The sequence below is a fragment of the Ambystoma mexicanum genome, chromosome 8 (assembly GCF_040938575.1).
Source record: "Ambystoma mexicanum isolate Mex_15411 chromosome 8, UKY_AmexF1_1, whole genome shotgun sequence".
Taxonomy (NCBI): Eukaryota; Metazoa; Chordata; class Amphibia; order Caudata; family Ambystomatidae; genus Ambystoma; species Ambystoma mexicanum.
The window spans coordinates 786970708-786986998 of record NC_090929.1 but is presented as its reverse complement, the minus strand read 5'-3'; the positions used below and the strand labels follow the sequence as shown (position 1 = coordinate 786986998).

General features: G+C 45.5%; 1 protein-coding gene and 1 long non-coding RNA gene across 6 annotated transcripts in view; one reads left to right on the top strand and one right to left on the bottom strand.

The window, feature by feature from the left end:
* ARL6 (ARF like GTPase 6) overlaps nt 1-16291 on the bottom strand; it is a 2156307-nt gene that overhangs the window by 1536402 nt on the left and 603614 nt on the right. The gene's annotated exons all lie outside the window — the stretch shown is intronic.
* On the top strand, nt 15280-16235 carry LOC138473672 (uncharacterized). Its single transcript, XR_011268843.1, has 4 exons — nt 15280-15424; nt 15516-15688; nt 15839-15936; nt 16032-16235. It is a non-coding gene; the product is annotated as an uncharacterized lncRNA (long non-coding RNA).

Sequence of the window (16291 nt, the reverse complement as noted above, 5' to 3'; positions counted from 1 at the left end):
ATGTAAAAATACTGACCACCATACTGGCAGGGAGGCTTTGTAAAGTCATTGCGGATTTGATACACAACGACCAAACTGGATTTGTTCCATGCCGCAGCACCTCTTTAAACCTACGTAGGCTACAACATGTAATTGCACACACCAACTCATGTGAAGAACAGTGCGTAGACGCAATCAAGGCCTTTGACTCCCTCTATTGGGAATTACTGTTCGCTGTGTTGCAAAGCTTCGGAATATGAGAGAGTTTTATTTGTTGGGTAGCATGGTTATATTCGTCATCCACTGCTAGGGCTAAATCTCGCAGATGCATCTCAAACACCTGGAATATCCAACGGGGGACACGCCAGGGCTGCCCGCTGTCTCTAATCTTATACATACTGGCGCTTGAGCCTCTGGTCTACCTGCGCCAGGAATACTTGGCTGCCGGCATTATGATTGGCAGATTTAGGCACTTTGTGTTGCTGTACGCCAATGATGTTTTACTATATCTGTGTGAGCCAGATCACAACTTGCCGATGATCCTGGATATGCTGGATAACATTATCTTGGATATCCTTCAATAGAGAGAAGTCCTGCCTCTTCCCTTTAGCTGGTCTCCGCAAAGAGAGCGAAACCACCTTACCGAACCTGGGGCTCCCGTGGGCTGTGCGCTCTTAAGTACCTGGGTGTCCAGATTATGCATAAACCGGAGGACGTTCACACCCGCAACACCCTGGGAGTAGTGAAGGGTCTTAAAAATATCCATGCCCATCTGGTCCCGACTACCATTTTCACTTATGGGCAGAATAGCAATTACAAAAATGATTTTTCTTCCGATGTTTCTTTACTACTTTACCAACATCCATTACGACATCAAAACCTCCTTCTTTCACTTACTAGACACCTTGGTTAGAGGATTCCTCTGGGGTCCTGCCCGACACAAACTTGCTTTGCCAGTTTTATACTTGCCCTATATCGAGGGTGGTGTGCAGCTGCCCAGGTTGGGGTTCTATTACCTAGAAGCCGAAATCAGCTTTGTATCAAAATGGCTCTCTGATGATACTATCTCCGAAACGCTGTTACTCAAACACCTGTAAGTGACTTCAATCCAGCAATCCAACTAAGTCAATGCCTAGTCTGGGATGCCCAATGGAAGACCTTATTAATATATTTTCATGTCAAATTCTTTGAACCTGGAGGATAAACCCTTATATGACGCCCCTCTCTTTGAAGCCCCCTGACCTCACTGAGCCAAGAAGTAAGTTTGTTTTGCAAATTAAAAGATGTATTTGAGGAATAAAACAATATATATATATATATACACTTTTATGAATAAAGTAATATTTGATAGCACACTTATGAATATAATAGTGATCAACAATGGATAATATTACAATAGCACAATTCTTTAATCACTTAGGAGTTGGTATAGAAAGAATAAGGTAGCAGAGCATGTTTTGTATGGTTCCAAGGAAATGCAAGATGGGAAAGAATGCAACACAGAAATAACTTGATATGAATTCAATCAGAAGATAATATAATCACTTTTTCCCCTGTGACTACTCACTCCCCCCTATGCAATATGGAGAGATGGAAGGGAGGGCACACAGGTTTCCAGAATGCAATGAAATGCAGTTCAGTTCCAGTTCCCCCCAGCAAGCTTAGAGAAAACCTGTATGATTTTAAACAGGCAAAATACTTTTAAATGTGATTGCAATGAAGTGAAAAATATGATAAAAATGATTTTAATTCGCTAAAGGAGATTCAGGGTAGGTGATAGCTACTTTAGATTGGTACTGGTCAACACTAGCAATGATTCATGAATGATTATCAGATTGAAAACGAAATTCAGCAGTTGCAAGCAAAAGACAGCAATTTTGAAAGGTGGTGAAATGGAGCTAATTTTCCAATTCGCTGCACTTTTTCCGCGTGCATATATCGCGATTACGGAAAAACTATAACAGTTAAATCTCGCTTCTAGGACGTGCGGTTCAAAAGATACGGACGTTTTTGTGGAGGTAGATTTTCAGAATGACAGATTTGAAATCACAGAATGGACACACGATTTCTATGCAGTTCTGTTCAGGTTGAAATTGTTTAAATAAGATTATTTTAACTAAGATTAGTTCCGTACACTTCTAGGCTGAATACTCACACCTAGTTTTGGACTGGAAGGGAAATGGGCCTTGTCACCGATCTGGTCAGGTTTGGACTTCACTCGCCGCAGGACGGACTCAGGCCCTCTAGGTTCTGCTCACAGCACGCTCTCTGGTCTGCTATCGGCACTGCACAGCGGTCTGGTCTGGGTCTGACGGGTTCTGGATACAGCTTCTGCTTTCTGGGCCCGGATCTGGTTCTGGCACAGTGGTCAAGCCAGAAGCAAAACAGCTTGCACGGCTGTTGAATAGTTTAGTTAGGTTGCTGGATCCTGAGGCCTGCTGAGAGGAGTTCAGCTTGTGAATTAGGCCTCAGCTTCTCCAAGGTTCTAGAGTTTGGGTTCTAGAGTTTTGGTTCTGGAGTCTGTCTGGAATCAGGAGTCTCAGAAGTCTGGAGTCTTTGTCTGGATATGGTCGGGCAGCGTGCTGCACAGGAAATCGGTTGAAGTGGAAAAGTGAGTGTCCCTATCTGGGTCTCAGTTGTTCTTTTTATGTGTTTCCAAAGGGGGTGTGGAGGCTGGCTTTCTATGCCCAACCCACTAAGGATTTGATAGGTTAAAGGATTTACTGTCCTCTGACTGGAGAAAGGAGTAGTGAGTCAGAGTGATGCTATGTTTATGGCTTGGCTGAAGTCCCTCCCCTTTGCATTTACTTAGAAAAACAATTTTTCATAACCAAACATGTTTCCCAGATACACAAGTTGTTGAGAATACATGTACACATCACAGATTAATTAAGACAGATCTCTGTTCAACCCTGATCTTTCTAAGAGCTTGGGTTCAGAAATGACAACTTATTCGCGATTTTAGTGGGTGTCGCAATATTGGTTTTGCACCAAATCTTACACAGAGGTACAACCCCCTCTCTGGACATATTACAGTAAGTTTTCAATTTTGTAGTATAAACACAGTGTGTACAATATTAATAATTACGGGGCTTGGCCTCAGAACATCCCACGGCCTCCAACTTAGTCTTGAACTGTGAGTGAAGGTGTCATTTTAAGAATCTCAAAATTGTACATTTCTATCAGCTGCTTACAATTAGTTATCAGTTTTCTTATAAAACATATATTTGCCTTCACTTCAGTACACCCATTGGTTTGTCCCCGCCCCTAGAAGCTTGGCTTGACTCAGAGGTCACATGTCTTGTTTTTCCTAGAGCAGTGTTGACAGTTACACCCAAAATCAGCATATTCTATTCAATTGAAAGAGTCTATTGTCTTGTGTTCCTGCCAGCATACAAGGGTGCCACTCTCCATCTAATTAACATGACCATGCAATCTCCTGTGCTGTTGCTGAGAAGACTAGGTGTGAAGGCTTCTCATGGACAGCAAGCCTTTTGAAGTCTTAGCTACATCAGGCTACTGTTCTGATCAATTGCCATAGAGTTCCTTATGGAAAAAATACATTTATCACTTTAAAATAAGCAACATGTCTTTAAATCAAGTCTCTTTCAACATGAAATCACTGTGTGGCGCGCTATATGGCATTTTGATAGAATCCTCTGCTTTGGCAGGTTTAGATTCTGCAATGCAGGTCTCCTGTCAGGATCAGGAATCGCCAGCACCCGTCAGTGGTGAGCACCGGTATTGTACCCATTTTTGAGAGCTGTCTTAAATTAAAAGTCTTTAAAAAGGGGATTTAGCTTGGTAGCATAGGATTCTCTCTGATATTGTACTGATGTGGATTCTGCAGTAAATGATGTGGATCGCCCAACAAGAAGTTGTATCCTTTTGGTGGTTTTGTGAGGCATGATTTTAGCAATTTTGACGATCAAGAAAATGTATTCCCAACAGCTCTGGGTTGCTTTTGGCAATCAGTATTGCTATTCCCAAGTGGTTTCAGGCTACTGCGTGTGTAGCCCAATGGTGGTTTTAGGCAGTGACCTCCTGTGCTCACTAATATAGGCAAACGTGGGTGGCAGCCTATTTTTCTGATTTTTACTGTGCATTTTTGGATGATTTCTGGCGAGCAGCATGCTCTTCGGTGGCCACTCTAATGTTTCTGCTGCCAGCGATGTTGTAGGGCTTGGATGCGTGGGTGAAAACATCCCACACACCTGGTGGACCCTGCCCGCCTTAACAACATGCTATAGCTTCCAAGTGCTTGCATGAACTCCTTCCCGATGCTAGTGGAGCTGGGAAGGAAAATATGGTTCCGGGTGTTGAGACTGCTTAATATTCCCCACCCTTACTCGCCTAATGTCCCAATAGTGGCAGATGCGTGTAAAAACAGGTGTGATCTTGGGCTTATGAGGAACTGGGAGGAGTAGGGCATCGCCACATGGGGCGACATGTACGAGAACGGTGGTTTCAGCAGTTTGGATAGCCTGGCCCAATGAACTGGTCTCCCCAGGGGACAATTCCTTTGGTACTTTAGAGTGATGGAGTGGCTAGAAGAAAATTGAGTGAATGGCCTGCTGAACCTGAGACAACTGAACTACTGGCACTGATGTATGCTTTAGAGGATGGCTGGAGGCCAGTATCCAGGCTATATGGTTCTTTACTGCACATGCCTAATCCTCTAGCTCTAAATCTAAAGGTTTGCTGGGAGTCAGATTTGGGAACAATAATTCCGGAACAGGGTTGGGAGAGGATACCTATTTTTCCCAAAAAGGTGTCTAGGAATGCTTGCTTCAAACCGATTCAAATTAATGTGCTTCACCGAACTTACATGACTCCTAGCAGAGTCGCTAAATTTAACAAACGTAAGAGCTCGGCCTACCCCGGGTGCCACCAGGACGACACAGACCTATTCCGTATGTTTTGGAAGTGTGTTAAGGTGCAAAGGTTCTGGATTGAAATAGGACATGCATGTGCGACAGCTGGGGTTGTTAGAGATCACTGGTACCCTACAGAATGCCTTCTTAGCGCGTACCCCAAGAATAGCAAACATAAGCATATTATTATATTCATGAATTTGGCTTGCTTCCAAGCAAAACAAACCATTGCTATGGCCTGGATGTCACCGGTGGGCCCACAGTACAAACAGTGGCACCAAGAATTCATAGTTTGGTGTGAAGCTGAAAATAGAGTGTGGTCTAGATCACTGCATGGCTCTAACAACTCCATTGGGGACTCCTACGAATCCTTGTTGCTTGTATTTGATCTGTTTCACCCCTCAGATGATAAACCTCCGTGAGTAGTTCATTTCCTAACCGATACACTGGTTATGTTGCAATTAATGATAATGTTTTGCGCCCCCCCCATCGGATCCCCGCCCCCCCACCCGCCCGGCTAGAATTTGTCCAACCCCATTGCTGCCCAGTTTCTCATCCGATGATGCGGGCAGTGAAGTAATGTCATTACTGTGCACCCTAAAACTTTTATTTAGGCCTAAGCCTAGTTAATATGTTTGGAGAATCATGTTTATTTGTTGTCATGTCTTCCTATTTCTTTCTTCTGTTCAAATGTATGCCATCTGTTTGCATCTGGTTACTAATCCAGCTTTATATGATAATCTTGCAGTCCTTTTAACCGAATGCTGTAAACATTTACTGTTTGATGATTATACCAATAAACAAATTTAAAAATAATATGGGTAGCCAATTTGCTCGGATTGAACAGCATTTGGGTGATGTCTCAGGAAACATATCATTTATTTGTGGAGGGATGTAATGCCATGGTTATCATAATCTTGTAGCACATTTCCTTTAGTTTTATTTATTGTTTATTTGTATAGCGCTAATACACAGGTGAAGTGCTTCAAAGCGCTTCAAGGCAGGAAGGTAACAAGGGAATACCGTAATCCTTCTTAGGCCTTGAAGATTCCGAATGATCTAAACAGAAAAACTAGCATACCAGGCCTGACAACATTTCTCCTAGTGCAAGTGCATGAAGTGGCACAGTTGAGACCAAGCAGTGGGGGTCGGGGGGAGACTAACTGGCCGTAGTACATTTAGGTCATGCATACGTACAGAAAGAGGTGCAGAGAAGGATGGGGGGGGGGGTGGACAAAGTCAAATCAAGCAGGGCCCTGGGTTAAGTGCAGAGAGGTTGCCCCGCTCAAGGAGCGTAAGCTGAAAGTGCAGTAATGTTGAACAAAGTGCAGCGGCCCGGAGGCAAGTGCAAAAGACTGGTGGGGGAGCCTGGGACCTGAAGGCTCTGGAGGTGAGCTAGGCAACCAGTCAGTAAAAACTGAACAGAGTTAGGGAGGAGATGGAGGGCGGAGAGAAAAGAAAGGAGGTTAGCAGGGCGAGAGAAGGAGGAAGAGAAAAGTAGGGTCTTGAGGAGTTTCCGGAACGTAAGGGAGGCTATTCCAGAGGGAAGCACCTGCAGAGGATAAAGATCTACCCCCAAATCTCTGTTTGTGAAAGCAGCTGACCTGCATAGAGTTGGAGGACTCTAGAGGGAGAGTATTTAGGAAGAGAGCCTTGTAGATAGTGCAGGCCCCAGCCCCAGAAAGCCTTGTGGATAATGCAGAGGGTCTTGAACGTAATCCTTGCAGCCGCAGGGAGCCAGTGGAGGGATTTTAGCACCGGAGAGATGCGGTCCCAGGGCTCGAGGCCAAGGATAAGTCTTGCAGTTCTGTTCTGGATGAGTTGTAGAGGGCGGAGAGTAGAAGTAAGAAGATTGAGAAAGAGGTTGGTGCAATAGTCCAGCCTAGAGAGAACCAGGGCTCTTGATGTGATGAGCCTCTGGGGGAAAGTGAGAAAATGAAGAATACCTCTGAGGAGGTGCAGTTGGTAGTTGGACTTTTTGGAGATGTCTGATGTGCGAAGAGAAGGAGAGATTGGAGTCGAAGATGACCCCAAGATTTTATGCATCATTGGTAGGTGAGGGCGCAGGACCAAGGGAGTACGACCTCTGTCTTACTGGCATTCAGGCATAGATCGTTAGTAGCACACCAAACCTGGATTGTGGATGGACAGTCCGGGATGAGCGAGGAGGAGGAGGCAGCCGAGGGTAGCCTGAAAGAGAGCTGCGTGTCATCCACATTACACTGAAAGTTGGAGGTAAAGGTACAGATCCGGTGGGCCAAGGGGGCCATGTAGATATTTTTTTTAAAAACAGGGGGAAAGGTTAGATCCCTGGGGGACACCACAAGTAAAGAGAGTGGTAGAGGAGAGAAAGGGCCCGAGTTCCACCTGGGAGGCCCGAGTTCAACCTGGGAGGGCCGGTCAGAGAGAAAGGAGGCGAGCCACACCAGGGCTAGATCTGTGATGCCCAGGGTATCACGGAGGAGGGTGTTCAGGATGTTTTGGTTTACCGTATCAAAAGCAGAAGAGAGGTCGTGAAGAATGAGGACAGAGGGAGAGTTGGAGTCAAAATTTGAAAGCAGGTTTTTACGGGCGTTCAGAGGAGCAGTTTCCGTGCCTCTGGATGCTCTAAAGCCAGACTGATGGTCATGGAGACAACCAACAGATTCAGTATGGAGGGTAAGTTGAGTGATAGCCAGCTTCCCCAGGAGTTTTCCCACGAAAGGGCGATAGAGATCGGGCTATAGTTTGCTCGAATGAATGGGTCGGCAGAGGGTTTTTTGAGGAGAGGGTGCACAAGGGAGTGCTTGAGAGGAGAGGGAAAAACTACAGTGGTGAAAGAGGTTGCAGAGGTCGGCCAAGGCTGGAGCGAGAGTGTCAATATTGTCCTTGATGGCTTTGGAGGGACAGGGGTCCACCTGTTTGGAGGAGGCTTACATAGACTGGACTTGTCTTTAGACCTCATCGGGAACGGCTTAGAGGGGGCCAAAGGGATGTTGGAGCAGGGGGGGGGACAGAAGAGAGGACAGGATGTCCTGTGTTTTGGTGGTGATGCAGAGGGGGCAGAAGAGAGGACAGGATGTACTGTGTTTTGGTGGTGGAGTGTGTGGACAGGGCCAAGCAAAGGGCCTGGGTAGGTGTGGTAGAGGATGCGGTAGGGTTGGCCAGGGTTGGCCAGTTCCTTGCAGTCTTTGAAGAGATTGACAGTGTTGTCTGAGGGTGCATCTGAAGATCCCATTTCCGTTCCGTTGCGCTGCAGTTGTGTTTAAGGGCAGCCAGATTGAGGTAGTACCAAGAGTTGTGATTTTTGGCAGGCTTCAGTCAGACCCTCATGATGGGGGCAAGAATGTCAAGAGTGCTGGAGATGGAACAATGAAAGTTGGAGAGGGCTGTGTCACAGTGGGAGTCAGCCGCAGGAATAGAAGGAGGAGAGTAGGCGGAGGCAAAGGCAGCCACGGACACGCTTTTCATGGGTCAGATGACCTTGAAGGCAGGAGGTGGTATAGGGTGTGCCATTGCTAAAGGAGAAGAGAGCTTCAAGTGGGACAAGAGAAGAGAATGATCAGTCCACGAGAGTGAGGTAGTGAGAGGAATAGAGTGTGGGATGTCTGTGGAGATCAAAGCATCCATGGTGTGGCCAGCAGTGTGCGTTGGACCAGAGGGTAGAATGGAAAGAGAAAGGGGGTCACACAGGTTGTGGAAAGGTCCAAAGAGTGGAGACGGATGTTAAGATCACCAAGCAGGAGGCGCTGGGAAGAGGAGGAGAGGAGAGAAGAGGCCAGGTCAGACCATTCCGAGAGGAAGAAGGTGGACTGGCCCAGCGGTCGATAGAAGGTGGCCAGAGTAAGATAGGTGACAGGGGAGAGAGAGAGCCTGCAGACCTTTGGCTTTGACCAATGCTCTTTCAGCAAATCCAGCTGGACATCAATCCCCCTATAGGCCTTCAGGTTGGCCTTTATGGGTTGTCCTCCATCACCTTTTTGTTGGTAATTCATTCTCCAGTTCTGGTAGTCTAAGTTCTTTGTCTCTGCAGGATTTCAGGGAGATCCGTTCACCTCTAATGACCGCCTTAAATGCATCCCATGTTGTGCTCTCCAAATTAATGGATGTTGAACTGTTGGCGAAATAATCATTGATTGCGTTTGCTACTCTTTCCATTATAACTGGGTCTTTGAGGAGATCGGTGGGGAAACTATTTCCTTGTATCATTTCTTACGCAGGGGAGATTCGGCTTTGCTTTGACGGGGGCGTGCTTTGACAAGGAAATGGGTCCCATCTAAACCTCTCCCACTCTACCCAATAGTGGGGCTGAGAGCCATATATAAATCGATTCTTGAGTATGTTTTATGGACATTTGAATAAAAGGTTTAACCCTTTTTTTCGGGCCATTGGTCACTCTACAGGTGTCCCTTAGTTTTAGTCTTTCCATACTAGTTAGGAGGGTTTAAGAAGGCTCTGTGTCCCCTGGGGATCTGTCATGACTCCTGTCCAGGACCGGGGACAAGGCTATATTATAATCCCCCATAACCATGATGATAGCCGGTCAGATAGCACAGCTAGTAGACTGTTCGCCTTGACATCAGTGCAGAGCCTGCCGACATAGGTTTGAATCCTGGCAGGGCCAAACTCAGCCTTTCATCCTTCCGAGGTCGATAAATGAGCACCACACACGGCGGCGAATAATAAGCAGTGCTCAGATAGGTTTTGGTTTCCCTCAATCAGGTTTGAACCTTCGTGACACTTTTACAATTCTTTCCGACTCCCATCGATCGGGTGCAAGCCTTTCTCGTAACACTTTGAACACTTTCAAACAACCAGACCTTTGTTCTTTTCGTAGATAACTTACCGGCTGTATCGTTCAAGAATTTCTCCTCTGTTTTAGCAAACCTCCTCAATTCAGTCATTCACCAGGAGAGTAACAAATAGTTTGTCGAGGACATTTATAAGGAAAACTCCCTCCCAGTACTTAAAACAGAGGCGGACCTACTAGGCCTTGTGAGCATTCAAAACATGCAAGTGCAGAGAGAGCGAGAGAAAGTATGAGGAAGTTGGGTTAAGTGCTTGGGTACCAAAGAGGGACGCACTAGAGAGTAAGCAGCTGTTAAGTTACCTGGTGAGAGTGGTCAGCTGCCGACCAATAAGTGCAAGCCTGTGGTGGCATAGGCCAGTGGGTCCAAGGAAAGTGCTGGGAGCGGGCGGAGGCTGAAGGCGATTGGGTGTAGGAGACGAGGACACATAAGGGCCCTGGTCACCAATCTCAGCAACTGTGGGGTTTAGCAGGGTGGAAGGGAAGGTGAAAAGGAACGGAAGGAGGAGTCTCTAGAATCTGAGGAGATCCGGCTCAAGAAGGGGGAGGCTGTTCCATAGGAGGGAGCCTGCCGAGGAGAGGGATCGGCCACCAGCTCGCTGTTTAGTGAAGCGCATGACACACAGAGTTGGTGCCAGAGAAACTTCATGATCTGGAGGGAGAGTATTTAGTGAGAGCAAGTTGTAAATAAAATGGTCCCCAGCTCCAGACAGCCTTATGGATGACGCAGAGGGATTTGAATTGGATCCTTGCAGCAACTGGGAGCAAGTGAAGAGATTTTAGGGCTGAAGGCCAAGGATAAGTCTTGCAGCCCTATTCTGGATTAGCTGGAGGGGATGTAGAGAAGAAGAGGGTAGATTAAGGAAAAGGCTATTGCAATAGTATAGTTTTCAACTTAATTCCCTAAAAGTAAATAAAGTAAATAAAATTTGAGACTCCAGTAATATTTAGATGTTGTTTTAAAATGTATAGCTATTGGTCACTCAAGAGAGAAGGTCTGACCTGTGCCCTTTTAGTGTCCACTTGTAACTGGAATGTGTTGTATCAAGCGTGTTTCACTCTTGTGTTGTCAAGGGCCCAAATGAGTGTTGGGCTGCATCCTACTAGACAAATACATCTTTGTCACAAACTAGTCATGAATACGATCTTTAAATACCGTGTGTGGGACACAGTCGCTCGGGATAAGCGATGGGTCCCACTACACGGGAGCCGCATCTGTAATTGTGAAGATCAAAATTATTGCTACTCACCGTCTTCACAGTGGTTGTCGGATAGATGTTAAGTATTAGTCCAGTATCACCAAAGTGGAGCCAATCGCTTTGATACTACGTATCACACGTTTTATCTGTCTGGACGTAACAAGCCTATATACGAACATTACACATCAAGGAGGTCTTGAAGCTATGGAATGGCTGTTAATCAACACACAAGAAGCAAGCCCAGCAGATTGTCTCTTCATTTTGAAACTACTAAAGATTGTGCTAAACAATAATTACTTTATGTTTGAGAAAAGATACTTTATCCAAATCTCTGGCACTTCTATGGGGACCTTGATGGCCCCGAACTACGCAAATCCAAAAATGGCATACTTGGAGGAACGAAATGTAATTAATAACACCAAATGGATCAAACATTTCATACTACTTGTGAGATTCATTGATGATCTGTTTGGCATTTGGGACGGTACAAAACAAGAACTCAATGAATTTTTTACCTTCATGGACACAATGGCCCCTAGGATCACATTTACCTCGAAAGTGAGCAGGACATCAATTGATTTCCTTGATGTAAGAATTTACATAAAAGAAGGAAGTCTACAGACCACAATTTTCACCAAAGAGACAGATATGATTAGTCTTCTACATGCTAAAAGCTGCCATCCGAAGAATATCTTTTCAAGCATTCCACTCAGTCAGTTCTTAAGATATCGAAGGATAATTTCTGATGATATTGACTATACTAATAAGTCCCAAGATCTAGCTGAGAAATTCAAGCAAAGAGGATATGACCAAGTGATAGTCGAACAATGCGCAACAAAAGCGACACAGATCCAAAGACAAGAACTTTGGGCCCCCCAAAAAAAAGAAAACCTTGTATATGTGACAACCTACTCGAATCAGAGAAACAAAATAAAAAGGATTGTCAAAAAACATTGGAAAATCTTAGCACTGGATCCCACTTTGGCAAAACTATTTCCTACCCCTCCCCTGTTTGCATATAGCAAGAGTAGATCTATACGAGACGATTTGATCAAAGCGGACGTCTCAGCAAAAAGGAGAACAAATCAGACATACAAGGGGACTATCCCATGTAATAATTACAACAACTGCAATAATTTGATAAAGGGAGAATACATCAATCATCCTCACATGGGATATAAAATCAAACTACGTCATACATCAACCTGTGATAAAAAAAATATCATTGATGGGATCAAATGTCCCTGTGGGATCTTCTATGTAGGGATGACTACATGAAAAGCAAAAACGTGCTGGTCTGAACACAAGTCAAACATCAGGCTAAAGAATGACCGCTCACCAGTAGCCCAACACTTTCTTTTTTTTCAAGCAATCTTTTTATTTGATTTTATCAACAGGGAAAACAAATCAAAAACAGACATCTCAAGAGCATCAGTTTGATTATTGTGCGAATTGTGCAGAGATGAAGCATAACAAATCAAAGACTTAGTCGGTGGGGACAGGGGAGGATCGGGGAAACGGGGGGGGGGGTCCAATAGGCGGGTGTGCTCTAGGTCGTAGGGGTCCTGGCTTGTACTGTTGATTACTGCAGTGGGTTGGATGGTCGTCCGCAGGGTGGGCGTGTTGTGCTTCTGATTCCTTGTCACTGGAGCTCAGCCGGCAAGTTCAATGTGGACCGTTGGCCGTGGTTTGGGGTTTCCTAGTCCTCTTTCGATAGCCAGTAGAGGGGTGGCAGTTTCCCCACCATTCCGGGATACTGCTCCACGTAATATAAGAAGGGGGCCCAGGTGTCTAAGAACTTGTCTGTTTCCCAGGCGGATGGCGGTTATTTTTTCCGCTACTGCGATGTCCAGCATTTGGCCCACCACAGGCTCACTGCAGGGCCTTCTGGGTGCTTCCAAAGTCTCGCTATCGCTATTTTTGCTGCTGTGAGAAGTTGAGTGCATAGTTTTGCCAGATTGCCGGTTAGCGGGAATTGGCCATCCCCTGTACTGCCCACTAGGACTATTCCTGGGTCCCACGGGATCGTCAGGCCTGTGATCTGCTTGATGAGGTTCAAAATCTCCTTCCAGTATTTTGCTGAGCTCGGGCATGACCACAGCAGGTGGAATAGCATGCCCGTCTCTGCGCAGCCTCTCCAGCACCTCTGGGAGATCGCTGGGTTGCTCTTGTTCAGAGCCTCCGGGGTTAAGTACCACCTGTAACAAGTTTTAATTGCCCCTTCCTCGTTAGTCACGCATCTCGAGCTTTTTTGGGCTCTGGTCTAGATATGTTCCCATTCTTCCATCTCTACTGTTCTGCCTAAGTCCCTTTCCCACTTTTCCATGTAGGACTCTTTTTTGTTGGTGTCTCCTCTGTCTAGTAGTCCGTACAGGGTTGCTATTTTCCCCCTGGGGGGAAGCGCTGTGAGCGTTTGTTCCAGCGCCGTTAGGTCTCTGCTGCCTTGTGATTTCATTGGCTCGTGCGAGAGCCAGTGCCGGATCTGCGAGTAGCGGAATCTCTGTTTCTGGCACCCCAAATTTTTCCTTACATTCTTCGAATGTTAGCGGGGCTCCCTCTGCGTAGAAGTCCCCCCACATACTTCAGTCCTCCCTCTTTCCAGCAGTTGAAGTTATTGGGTTCAATTCCGGGGGTGAAGTCCGGATTCTCCCAAACTGGGGACAAGGGGCCTGTTGCACTCCTGCTTTTCCATCGCCTGGCTGCCCTCCTCCAGCTTTCGACAGTGTTCTTGGTCACGGTTAACAGCCCCTCTTTGGGGGGGGGGTCGATGGGCCTGATGTGCGGGAGTGCTTCCAGGGGGCTTTGGCACCAGTCCTCCTCCAGCTTCATCCAGCGTGGTCTGCTGGTGGTTAGCTTCCAAGCGAAGGCCGGTGAGAGCTGAGCTGCCAGGCAGTACCTGTCCAACTCTGGGGCCCTTAGGCCCCCGGCTCCTCTGCTTCGCAGCATCACCCGTCTGGCTATTTGTGGCTTCTTTCCCCCCAGAAGAATTTCATGATGTTTGTTTGGAGCTTCTGCAGGTCCTTCCTGGGAATGGAGACTGGGAGGGCCTGGCAGTGGTAGAGCAGCCTTGGTATCAGATTCATCTTTACTGCTGTTATTCTCCCCAGCCATGACACTTCTTATTTCGGCTATCTTAACAGGTCTGGCCGCAACTCCTTTAATAGTGGGGGGAAGTTTAATTTGTACACCTCTGTTCTGCGTGGAATTTGTACCTCCAGGTAGGTAAAGTGTGAGCTGGCCCACTGGATGGGGTGGTTGACGGTTAGTGTCTCTACCATGGCTTCTGACATGTTAATCCCAAGGGCCGTGGATTTTTCAAGATTGACCGAAAACCCTGAGGCCGCTCCAAAACAGGTCAGTTCGCTCCACAGGGCCTCCAGGGAAGATGTGGGATTGGTGAGGGTCAGTAGGACATTGTCTGCGTACAAGGCTATTTTGTAAGTCTCTCCCCTCACTGGCAGGCCGTTTATTAAGGGGCTTTGGCGGACTCTACATGCAAACGGCCCCATGGACAGTGCGAAAACTAGTGGGGATAGAGTGCAGCCCTGTTGTGTGCCTCTGGAGATCTGGATTCTGGGTGATTTATTTCCATTTATCCTCAGTGCCGTGGTTGGGTGTTGATAGTTGGCCAGGGTCCATTTCCGGAACCTCGTGCCGATGCCTAGGTGTTTTAAGGTTTCTTCCATGTATCCCCAGTCTAGCATGTCAAATGCCTTGTTCACGTCGAGTGACAGGAGCCCAACACTTTCTGAAAGAATCTCATTCAATAGCTCAAATAAAATTCATTATCTTGGAACATGTAACATTGTCAAGAAGAGGAGGGAATATGGCAAAATTACTTTTACAATGCAAATTATTCTGGATTGATCGACTAAACTCCATGTACCCGAAAGGAATGAACGTTGATTGGGATATGATTTGTCATCTGTAATTTATACATGGCATATAGTACGATTTTGAGCCAACCTCTTCTTCAAACAACTTGAGTTTGTTTTGTAGTAATTAGGAACAAAGATTCACTGGTGAACAATTGAGTAACAAACTAACACTCATGTGTGTGAAGGTAAGGCATAATTTGACAAATAGCGGACTGCACCGGCTTTACGGCAATAACACCAAGAACAGACTTTCACTTTGGAAATAATAAAGGACTATCAGATTGCTAATTTACATTAATGATGGTTCCATAACCTAACACAAACGAATTAAGCCAATTAAGGAACCATTGTTATCGTGAAAATGAAGGAAAAATAACATCTAATGGATCATCGCATATATGGCAATATTGTGAGCTACATTTCAAGATGGCACTCCGCGTTAACAGGAAGTAAAATGGGCATAGAATTACCCAACATTCCGGCACGTTGCCATGAAAACGGCATTACAGATGAAGAGAACGCTTGCGTCTTCGTTAAGCGACGCAAAGGAGAAGGGGTTACAGAATCTTTAAACTAGGAGCACTCGCTGTACAAGCTCACATACAGCTGAAATCACTGGATGCAGAATGAAAAAGAGTATGCTCTGCGCGGATACAGATCAAGGAAGACTCGCAGAACCAGCTGATCGTCACGCTTGCATTTTAAAAAGTAAGTCTTTCAAACAGCGACTGCCCGCCTTACCACGTGTGATTAAAAAGATGTCGCCACTAAAACTTACAATTTTCACAATAATTTTTAGATTGCAAATTTACCGGAAGCAGAGAGTAGAAGCTACAGATACTAAAATTAAGAAGATATAACCCCGGATCACAGACAGATAAAACGTGTGATACGTAGTATCAAAGCGATTGGCTCCACTTTGGTGATACTGGACTAATACTTAACATCTATCCGACAACCACCGTAAAGACGGTGAGTAGCAATAATTTTGATCTTCACAATTACAGATGAGACTACCGTGTAGTGGGACCCAGCGCTTATCCCAACTGACTGTGTCCCACGCACGGTATTTAAAGATCGTATTCATGACAAGTTTGTGACAAACATGTATTTCTCTACTAGGATGCAGCCCAACGCTCATTTGGGCCCTTGACAACACAAGAGTGAACCACACTTGATGCAACACATTCCAGTTACAAGTGGACACTAAAAGGACACAGGTCAGACCTTCTCTCTTGAGTGACCAATACCTATACATTTTAAAAAAACATTGAAATATTACTGGAGTCTCAAATTTTATTTACTTTATTTTTAGGGAATTAAGTTGAAAACTGTACCTGATGAAGGGCCAAGCCCGAAACGCATCGTACAACATCTTTTCTCTCAAGTTGAATACACAAGAGACACTTTATGAAAATGAAATTAATTTTCAGTACTTTGTTCAGTTATTATAAAATGTCAAATTTGTTCCGTTTTAATGCATGTAATGAACACTGCTTTCTTCAAAGAGATGTCTAAATTAAATGTGCAAACTTTGAAATTCATATATTGGAATTACATGAGTGTGGTACTTTA